At 46.2% G+C, this 10,717-nt stretch overlaps 1 long non-coding RNA gene across 2 annotated transcripts; it reads left to right on the plus strand.

The window, feature by feature from the left end:
* Nucleotides 1-1,397: 1,397 nt before the first annotated feature.
* Nucleotides 1,398-7,700, plus strand: LOC148118303 (uncharacterized). 2 transcript variants are annotated; one of them, XR_015736126.1, is made up of 2 exons: nucleotides 1,398-2,047; nucleotides 4,704-7,700. It is a non-coding gene; the product is annotated as an uncharacterized LOC148118303 (long non-coding RNA). The 2 variants fall into 2 exon arrangements; XR_015736125.1 differs by lacking the exon at nucleotides 1,398-2,047 and adding an exon at nucleotides 2,054-2,483.
* Nucleotides 7,701-10,717: the final 3,017 nt, after the last annotated feature.

Raw genomic sequence — 10,717 nt, forward strand, 5'->3', positions numbered from 1 at the left:
GACCGGTGGTCAATGATCCCAAGAAAGACGGAGAAACACAATGTATATCTATCACTCTGCACAAAAGTCAAGTCCAAGTGGATCAAAAACATCAAAATAAAACTATATACACTGAACCTCATAAAAGAAAAAGTAAAGGAGCCTTGGATGCATGGGCACAGGAGACAACTTCCTGAACACAACACCAAGACTGACAGTTAATAAATGGGACCTCAGAAAACTGAAAAGCTTCTGTAAGAGACAGTCAATAAAACAAAACAGCAGCCTACAGAATGGGAAAAGATTTTCACCAATTCCACATCTGACAGAGGGCTAATATCCAAAATATATAAAGAACTCAAGAAACTATACATGAACAAACCAAATAATCTAATTAAAAATGGGGTACAGATCTAAGGAGAGAATTCTTAACAGAGGAAGCTCAAATGGCTGAGAAACACTTAAAAAAATATTCAACATCCTTAGCTATAAGGCAAATAAATACAAATAAAAATAACACTGAGATTCCATCTTACACATGTCAGAATGACTAAGATCAAAACCACAAGTGACAGTTCATGCTGGCCAGTCTGTGGAGCAAGGGGAACACTTCTCAATTACTGGCGAGAGTGCAAACTTGAACAACCACTTTGGAAATCAATGTGGAAGTTTGTCAGAACTCTGGGACTCCATTTACCTCAAAACCCGTCGATACCACTCTTGAGCATATACCCGAAGGATGCTCAATCATACCACAAGGACACTTATTCAACTCTGTTCATTTCAGTTTTATTTGTAATAGCCAGAAACCGGAAACAACCTAGATGTCCACCAACCAAAGAATGGATTAATAAAAAAATGTGGTACATTACACAATGGAGTACTACTCATCTGTTAAAAACAATGGCATCATGAAATTTGCAGGCAAATGCAGGGAACTAGAAAAAAAATCATCCTGAGTGAGGTAACCCAGACACAGAAAGACAAACATAGTATGTACTCATTAATAAGTGGACATTAGCTATAAAGTAGAGAATAAACATACTATAATCCATTGACCCAGAGAGGCTAAGTAACAAGGACGGCTCAAGGGGGCTGCATGTATCTCTCTGGGAATGGGAACTGGAATAGATTTTGCAGGTGAAGTTGGGTAGGAAGAATGGGATCAGGTGGGGTTGGTGGAGAGCGAGAGTACTGAGAGAGATGACTGGAACTCGGGGGCATTTCAGGATTGAGGTAGAAACCTCTTGTAATGGAAACTCCCAGGAATTCACAAGAGTGTCCCTAGCAAAGATTCCTAGTAGTGGGGGATACTGAGCCTGCAGTGGCCGTCTACTGTACTCAGGCAGGTCTTCTAGTGGTGGCAGTAGGACACCAACTCAACCACAACATGTTTGACACACAATTTGTCCTACCTGTTGAAGGACCCCAACTCATTTTAGTCACAGTTATGTCATTTTGCAAAGAAGCTCAGTTCAGAGAAGGGCCCCCGAATGCTGAGCAAAGCAGGATACCTGAGGTCAGAACGAGGACAGCCTTATTAGGCTGCAGTACAGAGGATTTATGGTCAGACATCTGGTGAGATACCCAGGACAGCCTTATCAGGCTGCAGGACAGGGAATTTATGGTCAAGACATCTGGCCTAGGGGGAAACAAAGACTTCAAAGGACTGACCATATATGCTTGAGATAGGGACAGGTCAGTTATCTGGTTTCTTTAATCCTGGCCAAGGACCACGAGGCCTGCCCTCAAATTCACCCCTCGCCTCATTCAAACTGACCAATGGGACTCCTGTAACCGCGCTTTGGCTTCTGTAACATTGCTTCTGCCTATATAAAGATACCCCAAGACGTAGCTCGGGGTGCTCAGTTCTCCATGTGACTGCAGCACCCACAGGCCTGTGAACATTAAAGTTTGCCTCTTGTTCTTGCATCCAGTGGCTCTCGGACCTGGTTCTTGGGCACGGGTCTCCACGCATGTGAGACACCCTCCGGGTGCTCTTTCATTTGGTGTCAGAAGTGGGATTGTGGAAGATCTCTGCCCAACCCATCCGACAACCCACTGGGAGGTAAGCTGGCTAGCCACTATTTGTCCTTGTCTGTTTGCTGTCTTGATGTATTAATTTGATGTAATGCGCAAGCGTCTGTATTCCGTAGACCTGGATCCATGGTCATCTGTATTCTGGGCGGCTTTGAGGAGGAGCTGACGGGCTCTGAACTTCTCACCCGCTACCCTGGGGGACGCCCCAGGGATCTGGAGAGCCCGAGGGGCTCAGCACGAATCCTAGAAATTCGTGCGTCTGTAGGGTGAAGTTTTCACTTCCCCATCTGAATTTGTACTTTCGGTTTGCTGCAGCCATCTGAATTTGTACTTTCGGTTTGTCACCGAAGTTGCGCTTTGCGTCGCCGGCTGTCTGTTCTGTCTTTGTCATGTCTTTGTTTTTGTATTTTGTTTCGTTTCTGTTTGTACTCGAGTCTAAACCTGGTACCATGGGACAGTAAACAGTAAGTATCCACCGCTGACCTTTGCTCTAACTTTAGAGAGAAGTTGCAGACCAAGCCGTGGAAATCCGAGAGACGGCAAGCAGTCTGCTTCCTGGAATGGCCACCAGGAGAGTTTATCCAGGGAACTCCCCTACTCTGGGTAAAACCATTTTTATTACAGAGCATGGTGCAGATGATAGCGGCAGTCTGCCCCTCCCCTGTCTCTTTTCCCATGCAGGAGCGGGGAAAACAAAACAAAACAAAACAAAACAGAAAACTCTGCCTTCCTGATACCCAGCCCGACCTCCCGCTTGCTGTTGTTGCTGTTGCGATTGCCAAGCCTCACCCCTAATGTGTGCGGCGCTGCGCTTGGCTAGTTCTGGTTAGTTCTCGGTGGAGAAGGGCGCCGTGCTGATGAGAGCAATGGGGCGCCTTGGGGGCGGCCGCCGCTGGTGGGCCGCAGATGAGGAAGAGCGCAGGCAGCCACGGGACCCTGCCAAATGGGCCAGGGCCGTGACAGACAGGCCAAGGAGGGGAGAAAAACAGCAGTGTGGCCAGAACACATAGGCCCGGATACAAACTCGTCGGGGAGCTGCGGGCCGCGCTGCCCAGACGTGGGGAGGGAGCAGCGTCGGCTCCTGCCGGAAACACAGGGGGCGGGGCCGCGTGTGTGCTGGCTCCCAAGTCCTACGGAGCGGAGGCGGCTGCGAGCAGCGGTCCGCAGGGACTGCCTGCGCTCGCCGATAGGATTTGCTAAAGGATACAAAAGAGCCATAGAGAGAGAGAGAGAGTTACAAACGGGACCAGGCGAATTGCCAGGTGGCACCAAAAGGAACGCTAGCTAGGTGTGCGCCCCGAAAGGAGGGCGGAGGGCGGAGAGACGTGGGCGCGCAGCCCACAAGGAGCCTATGTCCCGCCCGCAGCTTAAAGTTAGGGACTATAATAGATTCAAAGGTTCCTACAGACCCAATAGAGACATAACTAAGTCTTGGGATGATTTGTTGACTAATTTTCTGAGATTTCAATATATTAGGATCCAAAATGGCTGTGCCAGTTTACATTTCCACCAATGGTAAAGGAGTTTCTCTTTTACATAGGTTATGAGCAGTATTTGATCTTGATCATGTTATAGGGATAAGATAGAGTCTCAAGAGTTATTTTGATTCACATTTCTCCAATGATTAAAGATGTTATATTTGAGAATCTTTTAAATATCTTTCAGTCATTTTAAGTTCATCTGTTGAGAGTTTACAGATTAGGTCTGTAACATATTTTTTTTACTGGATTATTTGTTCTTATGAGGACTAAGTTCCTAATTTTCTTATAAAAATATCTTCCCATTCTACGGGCTGATGTTATGTTCTGTTGATTATATCCTTTGCTATACAGAAAGCTTCTCAGTCCTGGAGATCTCATTTATTGATTGATTGTTTCTCTCAATGTCTATGCCACTGAGGCTATGTTTAAAAATGTATTTAAAACCCTTTTTCTTCTATGCGGTTCAATATTGTTGGTTTTATGTTAAGGTCTTTGATTTGTTTGGATTTTAGTTTTGTGCATAGAGAAATATGGATCCACTTTCATTCTTTTACATGATGGTGTCCAATTAATTCTTAAAGGGAAAAACTGACAGTCAAAATGCTGGGCTCATGGCAATTCTCAGGGGGGCTACAAGGCAGGCACCCCACTAATTCGGCCAAGGAAAGAGAGGTTCTCCAGGGGCCAGTTAGAATCTATGTTCCTTAAATGTTTAATGACGATTTACAGGCATCTTACCCAACCTCTAAAAGTCAACAGGCAGCGATAGCCATGGCCTTCATAGGGCAGTCAACATCAGATATAAGGAAGAAGTTACAGCAGATAGATAGGTTGCAAGATTATACCTTGCAGAATTTGGGGAGACAGAAAATGTTAAACGAGAGACAGAAAAAAATGAAGCAAAAGAGAGAAAAGCGGAAGGCAGAGAAAAGAGAAAACCGGAGGGATCATAGACAGGAAATTTGGACTCAGATAGATAGGGAGCCTGGGCAACAGAAGAGGACCAAAGACAAATAAAGATAAACAGAGGCACCCCTTGGACAAAGGCTAATGTGCTTATTGCAAGAAAAAGGACATTAGATACCTCTATAGATTTTTTTAAGGACACATAAATGACTCATTCCTCCCTGGTCATCCCTGAATATATGACCAAAGGCTTTTGCTGACCAAACGAGGGACTTTCACTTTTCCTGCTGTTTTCAGTTCTGCAGAAGATGCAGGCTGCTTGCCTGCCTCTGCCTTCACCACACCCTCCTCACCAGGATGACCACCGCCCCATGCCATCACCACCGGAGAAATCCTTGCCTCCTAGCAACTGTCCTGGTGCCACACTTGTCTTAAAACCTGCAGGAGCCCTGGCTGCTCACCCTGCAGTCTGCTCCCATCACCCATGTCAGACTGCAATAGAGCACTCACAATGCTACCACAGGTGCCCTCCTGCACCAGGCTGCTGCTCCTGTGCCCTGCTCACGTCGATGGACTATGGATCATACCAGCATCTGCAGAAAGGACAGGCGGCTGGCAGAATGGCAGGCTGAGCAGCGCCAGGCAGAGCCGGAAATAATGGCGAAGCTTGCCTGGGGCACAAGGCTGGGAGTCGGAGCCAAGCAGGTATACAAGACTGAAGGTAAGCGAAAGGTGGGGACAGGAATGATGAACAGGAAGCGAATGATTTGGATAAATAGCTTCCCTTCAGGGATATTGGCCCACCCAGAAGGCTGAACTTGTGACATTGACACAAATTCTATGGATGGCAGAGGAAACATCTACATTGACAACAGGTATGCTTTTGCCACCACCCATATACACGGAGCAATATACAGACAAAGAGGACTGCTGAGACTTGCGGAAATCTTGTGCCTCCTCACGGCCACACATTTGCCAAAGAAGATAGCCAACATACATTGGTCAGGACTGAGACAGCCAATGTAATGGCTAAGAAGATCATAAAAAAATCTTTCCGAGGTTTGGGATGCCCAAGGTAATCATGTCCGATAATAGACCTGCCTTTGTTGCCCAGGTAAGTTAGGGCATGACCAAAGACACTGGGGATCAATTATGCTTACCAACCCCAAAGCTCAGGTCAGATAGATAGGATATAAACTGACAAAATTGGCCCTAGAGACCAGCAAAATGACTGGACAGAGCTCCCTCTGTCCTGTTCTGGGTTTAAAACACTACAGCAATCGCTGCCACTAGTTCTGTTACCTGGCTAGTTAGCTGCTACTCATGCACCTGCTGACTAAGGCTGACCCTGGTGATGGATATCCTGAGCTCAGGGCCTGCACAGGACAGGCACATCTGCTGTAAGATGGGTTTGCATCGCCTTTAAGGCTCTTCTTTTCTGAAGTCAGAAGCCCACAGGGCTCTGCTCATTTTTTTAAGAGTTAATGTCTTTTAAACACGGTAACAGATAACAGAAGCGAAGAGTAATTCTGTTCTGTTCCTCCCCTATGTGTCTGGGACCTATTGACAGAAATTATTTTATACGGTCTGAGATTTTTCCAGATTAGACCATATTGGCAGAGAAAAGCAAGCACACCTGAATCTTTCTCACCTCTTGACTGGTTTTGCTTTTCTACAGGAAAATTTTGCTTTAGATTATGAAATGGCCTAATTTTCAAAAGATAAACAAATATGGTTTTATTTACGATCACCATTCCAGTCCCTCTGAGTGCTGAGGCTGGAGAACCACTGTCTGGGGTCTCAAGATGCTGCTGATCCTTTTCTTCTATTTCTGTTTTAGTTCTGAACATAAATCCTAATATACCATCTCCCTTTTACGCCCCCGTTGATTTTATCTCTGAATGTTGTCCCTAGGTCCAAGCTGGCCTAATGTTTTTACGACATGTTGAGCTTTTAGGACTTACTGGGTTAATTATATTTATTTTTCTGTACCTCTTGCGAACTAAACCTAATTCTTGATTTCTGCTTCCACATTGACTGTCCTCTGGCTTTGGGGCTCATTGTTTTGTCTTAAACATTTGTCATTCTGTATTGCATTTTCTTTCATTGCTTGTTGAAGTTCTCACAATAGGCACAACCCTTGTACATTTGGATGAAGATGAAGCTGATGCTATAGAACATAATGGAAGCCGGTGAATGTCATATGGTGCCAGCTGGGCTGAAGCTAACCTCTCAGGCGCATTCTCTGGAATTGAGGATCAACACTCCCAGTGTCTACAGCAAAGGAGATTTGTCTTCATAATACTGAACTTGCCTTTTAAGGGAAACATTGTTTTACAATGATAAGGCATCCATATGTTTCTTAGGACTGAGATAAGCTCTTTGTAGTCAATAGACTATTGCCACAGTGATGGGTGCTAATCCCAGGTCTGCAATGGTTCACAATGTCTACCATGTAGTTACTTTCAAGCTTCATTCATCAGATAATTTTGCTAAGAGCTATTCTGAAATAGTGCTAGTTTTCATGTGGTTATTGTCTGAGCAAGCCTTTTGATTTTGTTTTCAATATATAGCTGGGCCCCTACTTATTTTGCTTCTTATCATTACAGTCGGCCCCTGCATTTTAAATCACCTGATGCAACCTATGAAAGACAGGCTTTTAGTTATCCAGACTCTGGTCCTGACCCACCAATATCAGCAACTGAGGCAATAGGAGACAGAAATATCATGATCAGTTTGAGTTAAAGAATTAACTCAAGTTATAAGAGAAAAATGGGGGAATGAAGGACCCCAACTCATTTTAGTCACAGTTATGTCATTTTGCAAAGAAGCTCAGTTCAGAGAAGGGCCCCCGAATGCTGAGCAAAGCAGGATACCTGAGGTCAGAACGAGGACAGCCTTATTAGGCTGCAGTACAGAGGATTTATGGTCAGACATCTGGTGAGATACCCAGGACAGCCTTATCAGGCTGCAGGACAGGGAATTTATGGTCAAGACATCTGGCCTAGGGGGAAACAAAGACTTCAAAGGACTGACCATATATGCTTGAGATAGGGACAGGTCAGTTATCTGGTTTCTTTAATCCTGGCCAAGGACCACGAGGCCTGCCCTCAAATTCACCCCTCGCCTCATTCAAACTGACCAATGGGACTCCTGTAACCGCGCTTTGGCTTCTGTAACATTGCTTCTGCCTATATAAAGATACCCCAAGACGTAGCTCGGGGTGCTCAGTTCTCCATGTGACTGCAGCACCCACAGGCCTGTGAACATTAAAGTTTGCCTCTTGTTCTTGCATCCAGTGGCTCTCGGACCTGGTTCTTGGGCACGGGTCTCCACGCATGTGAGACACCCTCCGGGTGCTCTTTCACTGTGAGATACACTGGGTAAAGGCGGCACAGAAATTGTGAGAGTCACCAACCAACGACTGGTTTGACTTTTGAGACCCCTGTCGTGAGAGGGAGTTCATGCCTGAGCACTGCCTGGGGTGCCAGACCCCTGCCGGGAGTCAGGATAGCTCAGAGACCTAGGGTAAATGTAGGAGCCCGCCTTCCTGTGGATACCCACACCCGATCCAGGCGCGCGCTTTCCCGAACTCAGGCCCACGAGAATGGATGATTGTCCTGAGGGTTTAAGCAGACACACACAAAAAAGAGACCTGCTCACTTACCAAGAGTAAATGGCCACTTTATTAAACTCAAGTCGGGTATTTATACCAGTGGGCAAGGGGGATCAAATGGGCAAGGCCTCCTCCCATCAGGAGCAGGAGAAGGAGATTAAAGGCCCCGGCGCCTCAGGCTGAATCAGCTGGGAGAGGCGGGCTATGGGCCCACTGCTAGAACCTTGATTACAGGTGGAATCACCATAACAAAGAGAGCCAAATTCTTCCTAAGCTATCCCCTCAAGCCAGTGCTAGTGCAGAATCTCCAGGGAGCCGGAGGTCACACGGCCCTGCGAATCGCCAGGAAGAAGGAAAAAAGACCTAGGTACCTACAGGTAAAGCCAAACATGACCTGAAAAAAAAGTCAATAAAATGATCCTTAGTGAGACTCTGCTATACTCATAGATTGCCGTCCAGCATAAACATCATCAGAGAGGATTCATTCAGCAACTGAGGGGAGCAGATGTAGAGACGCTAAACATTAGGCTGAGCCATGGGTATCCTCTGGAAGAGGGGGGAGGAAGGATTGTAGGAGCCATGGGGGTCAAGGACACCACAAGAAAACCCACAGAATTAACTACCCAGGGCTCATAGGAGCTCACAGAGTCGGAACCAACAATCAGGGAGCTTTTATGGGTCTGACCCAGGTCCTCTGCATGTTTGTTATGGTTGTGCAGTTTGGTGTTCTTGGGGGCTCCTAACTGTGGGAGCGGGGACTATCTCTGACCTTTTTTTTTTTTTTGCCTGCTTTTGGGATCCCCTTTCCTCCTACTGGGCTGCCTCATCCAGCCTTAATATGAGGGGATTTGCCTTGTTCTATTGCAACTTGATATGCCATGTTTGGTTGATATCTCTGATATCCCAGAAAAGGCCTGGCCTTTTCTGAAGGGAAATGGAGAAGGAGTGATCTGGGAGAGAGGGAGATGTGTGTGATGGGGGACTGGGAGGAGAGGAGGGAGGGAAAACGGTGACCAGGATGTAGTATATGAGAGAAGAATAAATAAAAAGGGAAAAACAAACAATCAAAAACAAAGGGGACTGGAGAGAAGAGGTGGCTCAGCAGTTAAAAGCACCGGCTGCTCCTATAGAGAGATTTGGGTTTGATCCCCAGTGCCCACATAGTGGCTCACGACCATCTAGAACTTCAGTTCCAGGGCTCCCCAAAACCTTCTTCCGCCCTCGAGGACACCAGGTACATATGTGGTGCACAGACGTACACATAAAATAAAAAAGTTTAAGATGGACGAGAAATTGCCTCCTGAAGGGAATCTGTAGAATTCTTAACAGTTCTCCCCTTCCCCCTCACTAATTCTACTTGAAATTGTGGGGTTTGACATACTTGGGAGTATCTAGCACCTCTATAGATATCCTAACCTGTTTGAGAGAGAGAGAGAGAGAGAGAGAGAGAGAGAGAGAGAGAGAGAGAGAGAGAGAGAGAAAACTGGAGAATACTGGAGAAGTCCAGAAGGAGAGTGTTGGGTCTTCTGGACCTGGAGACTGGCAGTTGTGAACTGCCCTATGTGGGTGCTGGGTATCAAACCCAAGTCCCCTAAGAGAGCAGCAAATGCTTGCTTAACAAGCAAGCTACCCGTCCAGCCCCACCCAGAGCAATCCTGATGAGCTTTTCAAACACTTCCCCTCGTAATTAGATAACAGTGACAAATGAATCAAGAGCAAAACTGTTTGGACTCTCGTGCTTCATCTGCTTTTGAAACAATGTTTAAGGTTTCCTGTCATCTGTTTCTAAAAGAGGAAGGATGGGAAATGATTTGCAAGTATTTGAAATACACTGTTTATATTTAGATTAGGGCTGGAGCTCGCATTTTTGCAGTTTCTATGGTTTGGGGGGGGATTTAGCTAGTTTCTGTTGCTCCAATTGACAAAAACCAAAAATCTTTCAAGTTTCTACTTTTTTTAAATATAATATATATGTGTGTATATGTGTGTGCTTGCATGTGAAGTGTATCACATACACACAGGAACTGGGGGAGGTCAGAAGCGGCATCGCATGCCCTTGAGTGGAGTTATAGAAGACTCTGAGTTGCCATGTGGGTGCTGGCACTGAACCCCAGTCCTCTGCAAGAGCCCGAAAAGCTCTTCATTGCTGAGCCATTTCTCAGCCCCTTACTCTCCACCCTTCTTTCCTGCGGATATCTCCATATTGGTAGATAGAAAACTTACGCTTAGTTCCCTGCATCTGGACGTCACGGATGTGAGGTGACACAATGCTGTGCCGTGGTGGACTGTCTGCCCTTAAACTTCATTCTCCAAGATCTTTGGTCCAGCAGGAACAGGAGCAACAACTGCAATACTTGGCTATTTGTCAGAGACGCGAATTCTTGTGTTCTGCTTCAGACCGTCTCTGTTTAGAAGCTTGGTTTTCTTTCTTTCTTGGGGAGGTGGGGGTGGAGGGGAGGTGGGGATAGAGGGGAGATGAGGATAAAGGGGAGGTAGGGATTCGGGTTTGTTTCGTGACAGTGTCTCACACAGCCCAGGCTGGCTTGGATCTCACTACCTTGTTGCGATTGGCTTTGAACCCCTGACCATCCTGCAGATTCTGCTTCACAAGAGCAAGGGTTACAAGTGTGCACCGCCCCTGATGGAGCCTTGATTTGAGGCCCAGCAATGTGTGTTTCCCTATTCATGTCAGCCA

The sequence above is a fragment of the Myodes glareolus genome, chromosome 23, assembly GCF_982192425.1.
Source record: "Myodes glareolus chromosome 23, mMyoGla1.1, whole genome shotgun sequence".
NCBI lineage: Eukaryota > Metazoa > Chordata > Mammalia > Rodentia > Cricetidae > Myodes > Myodes glareolus.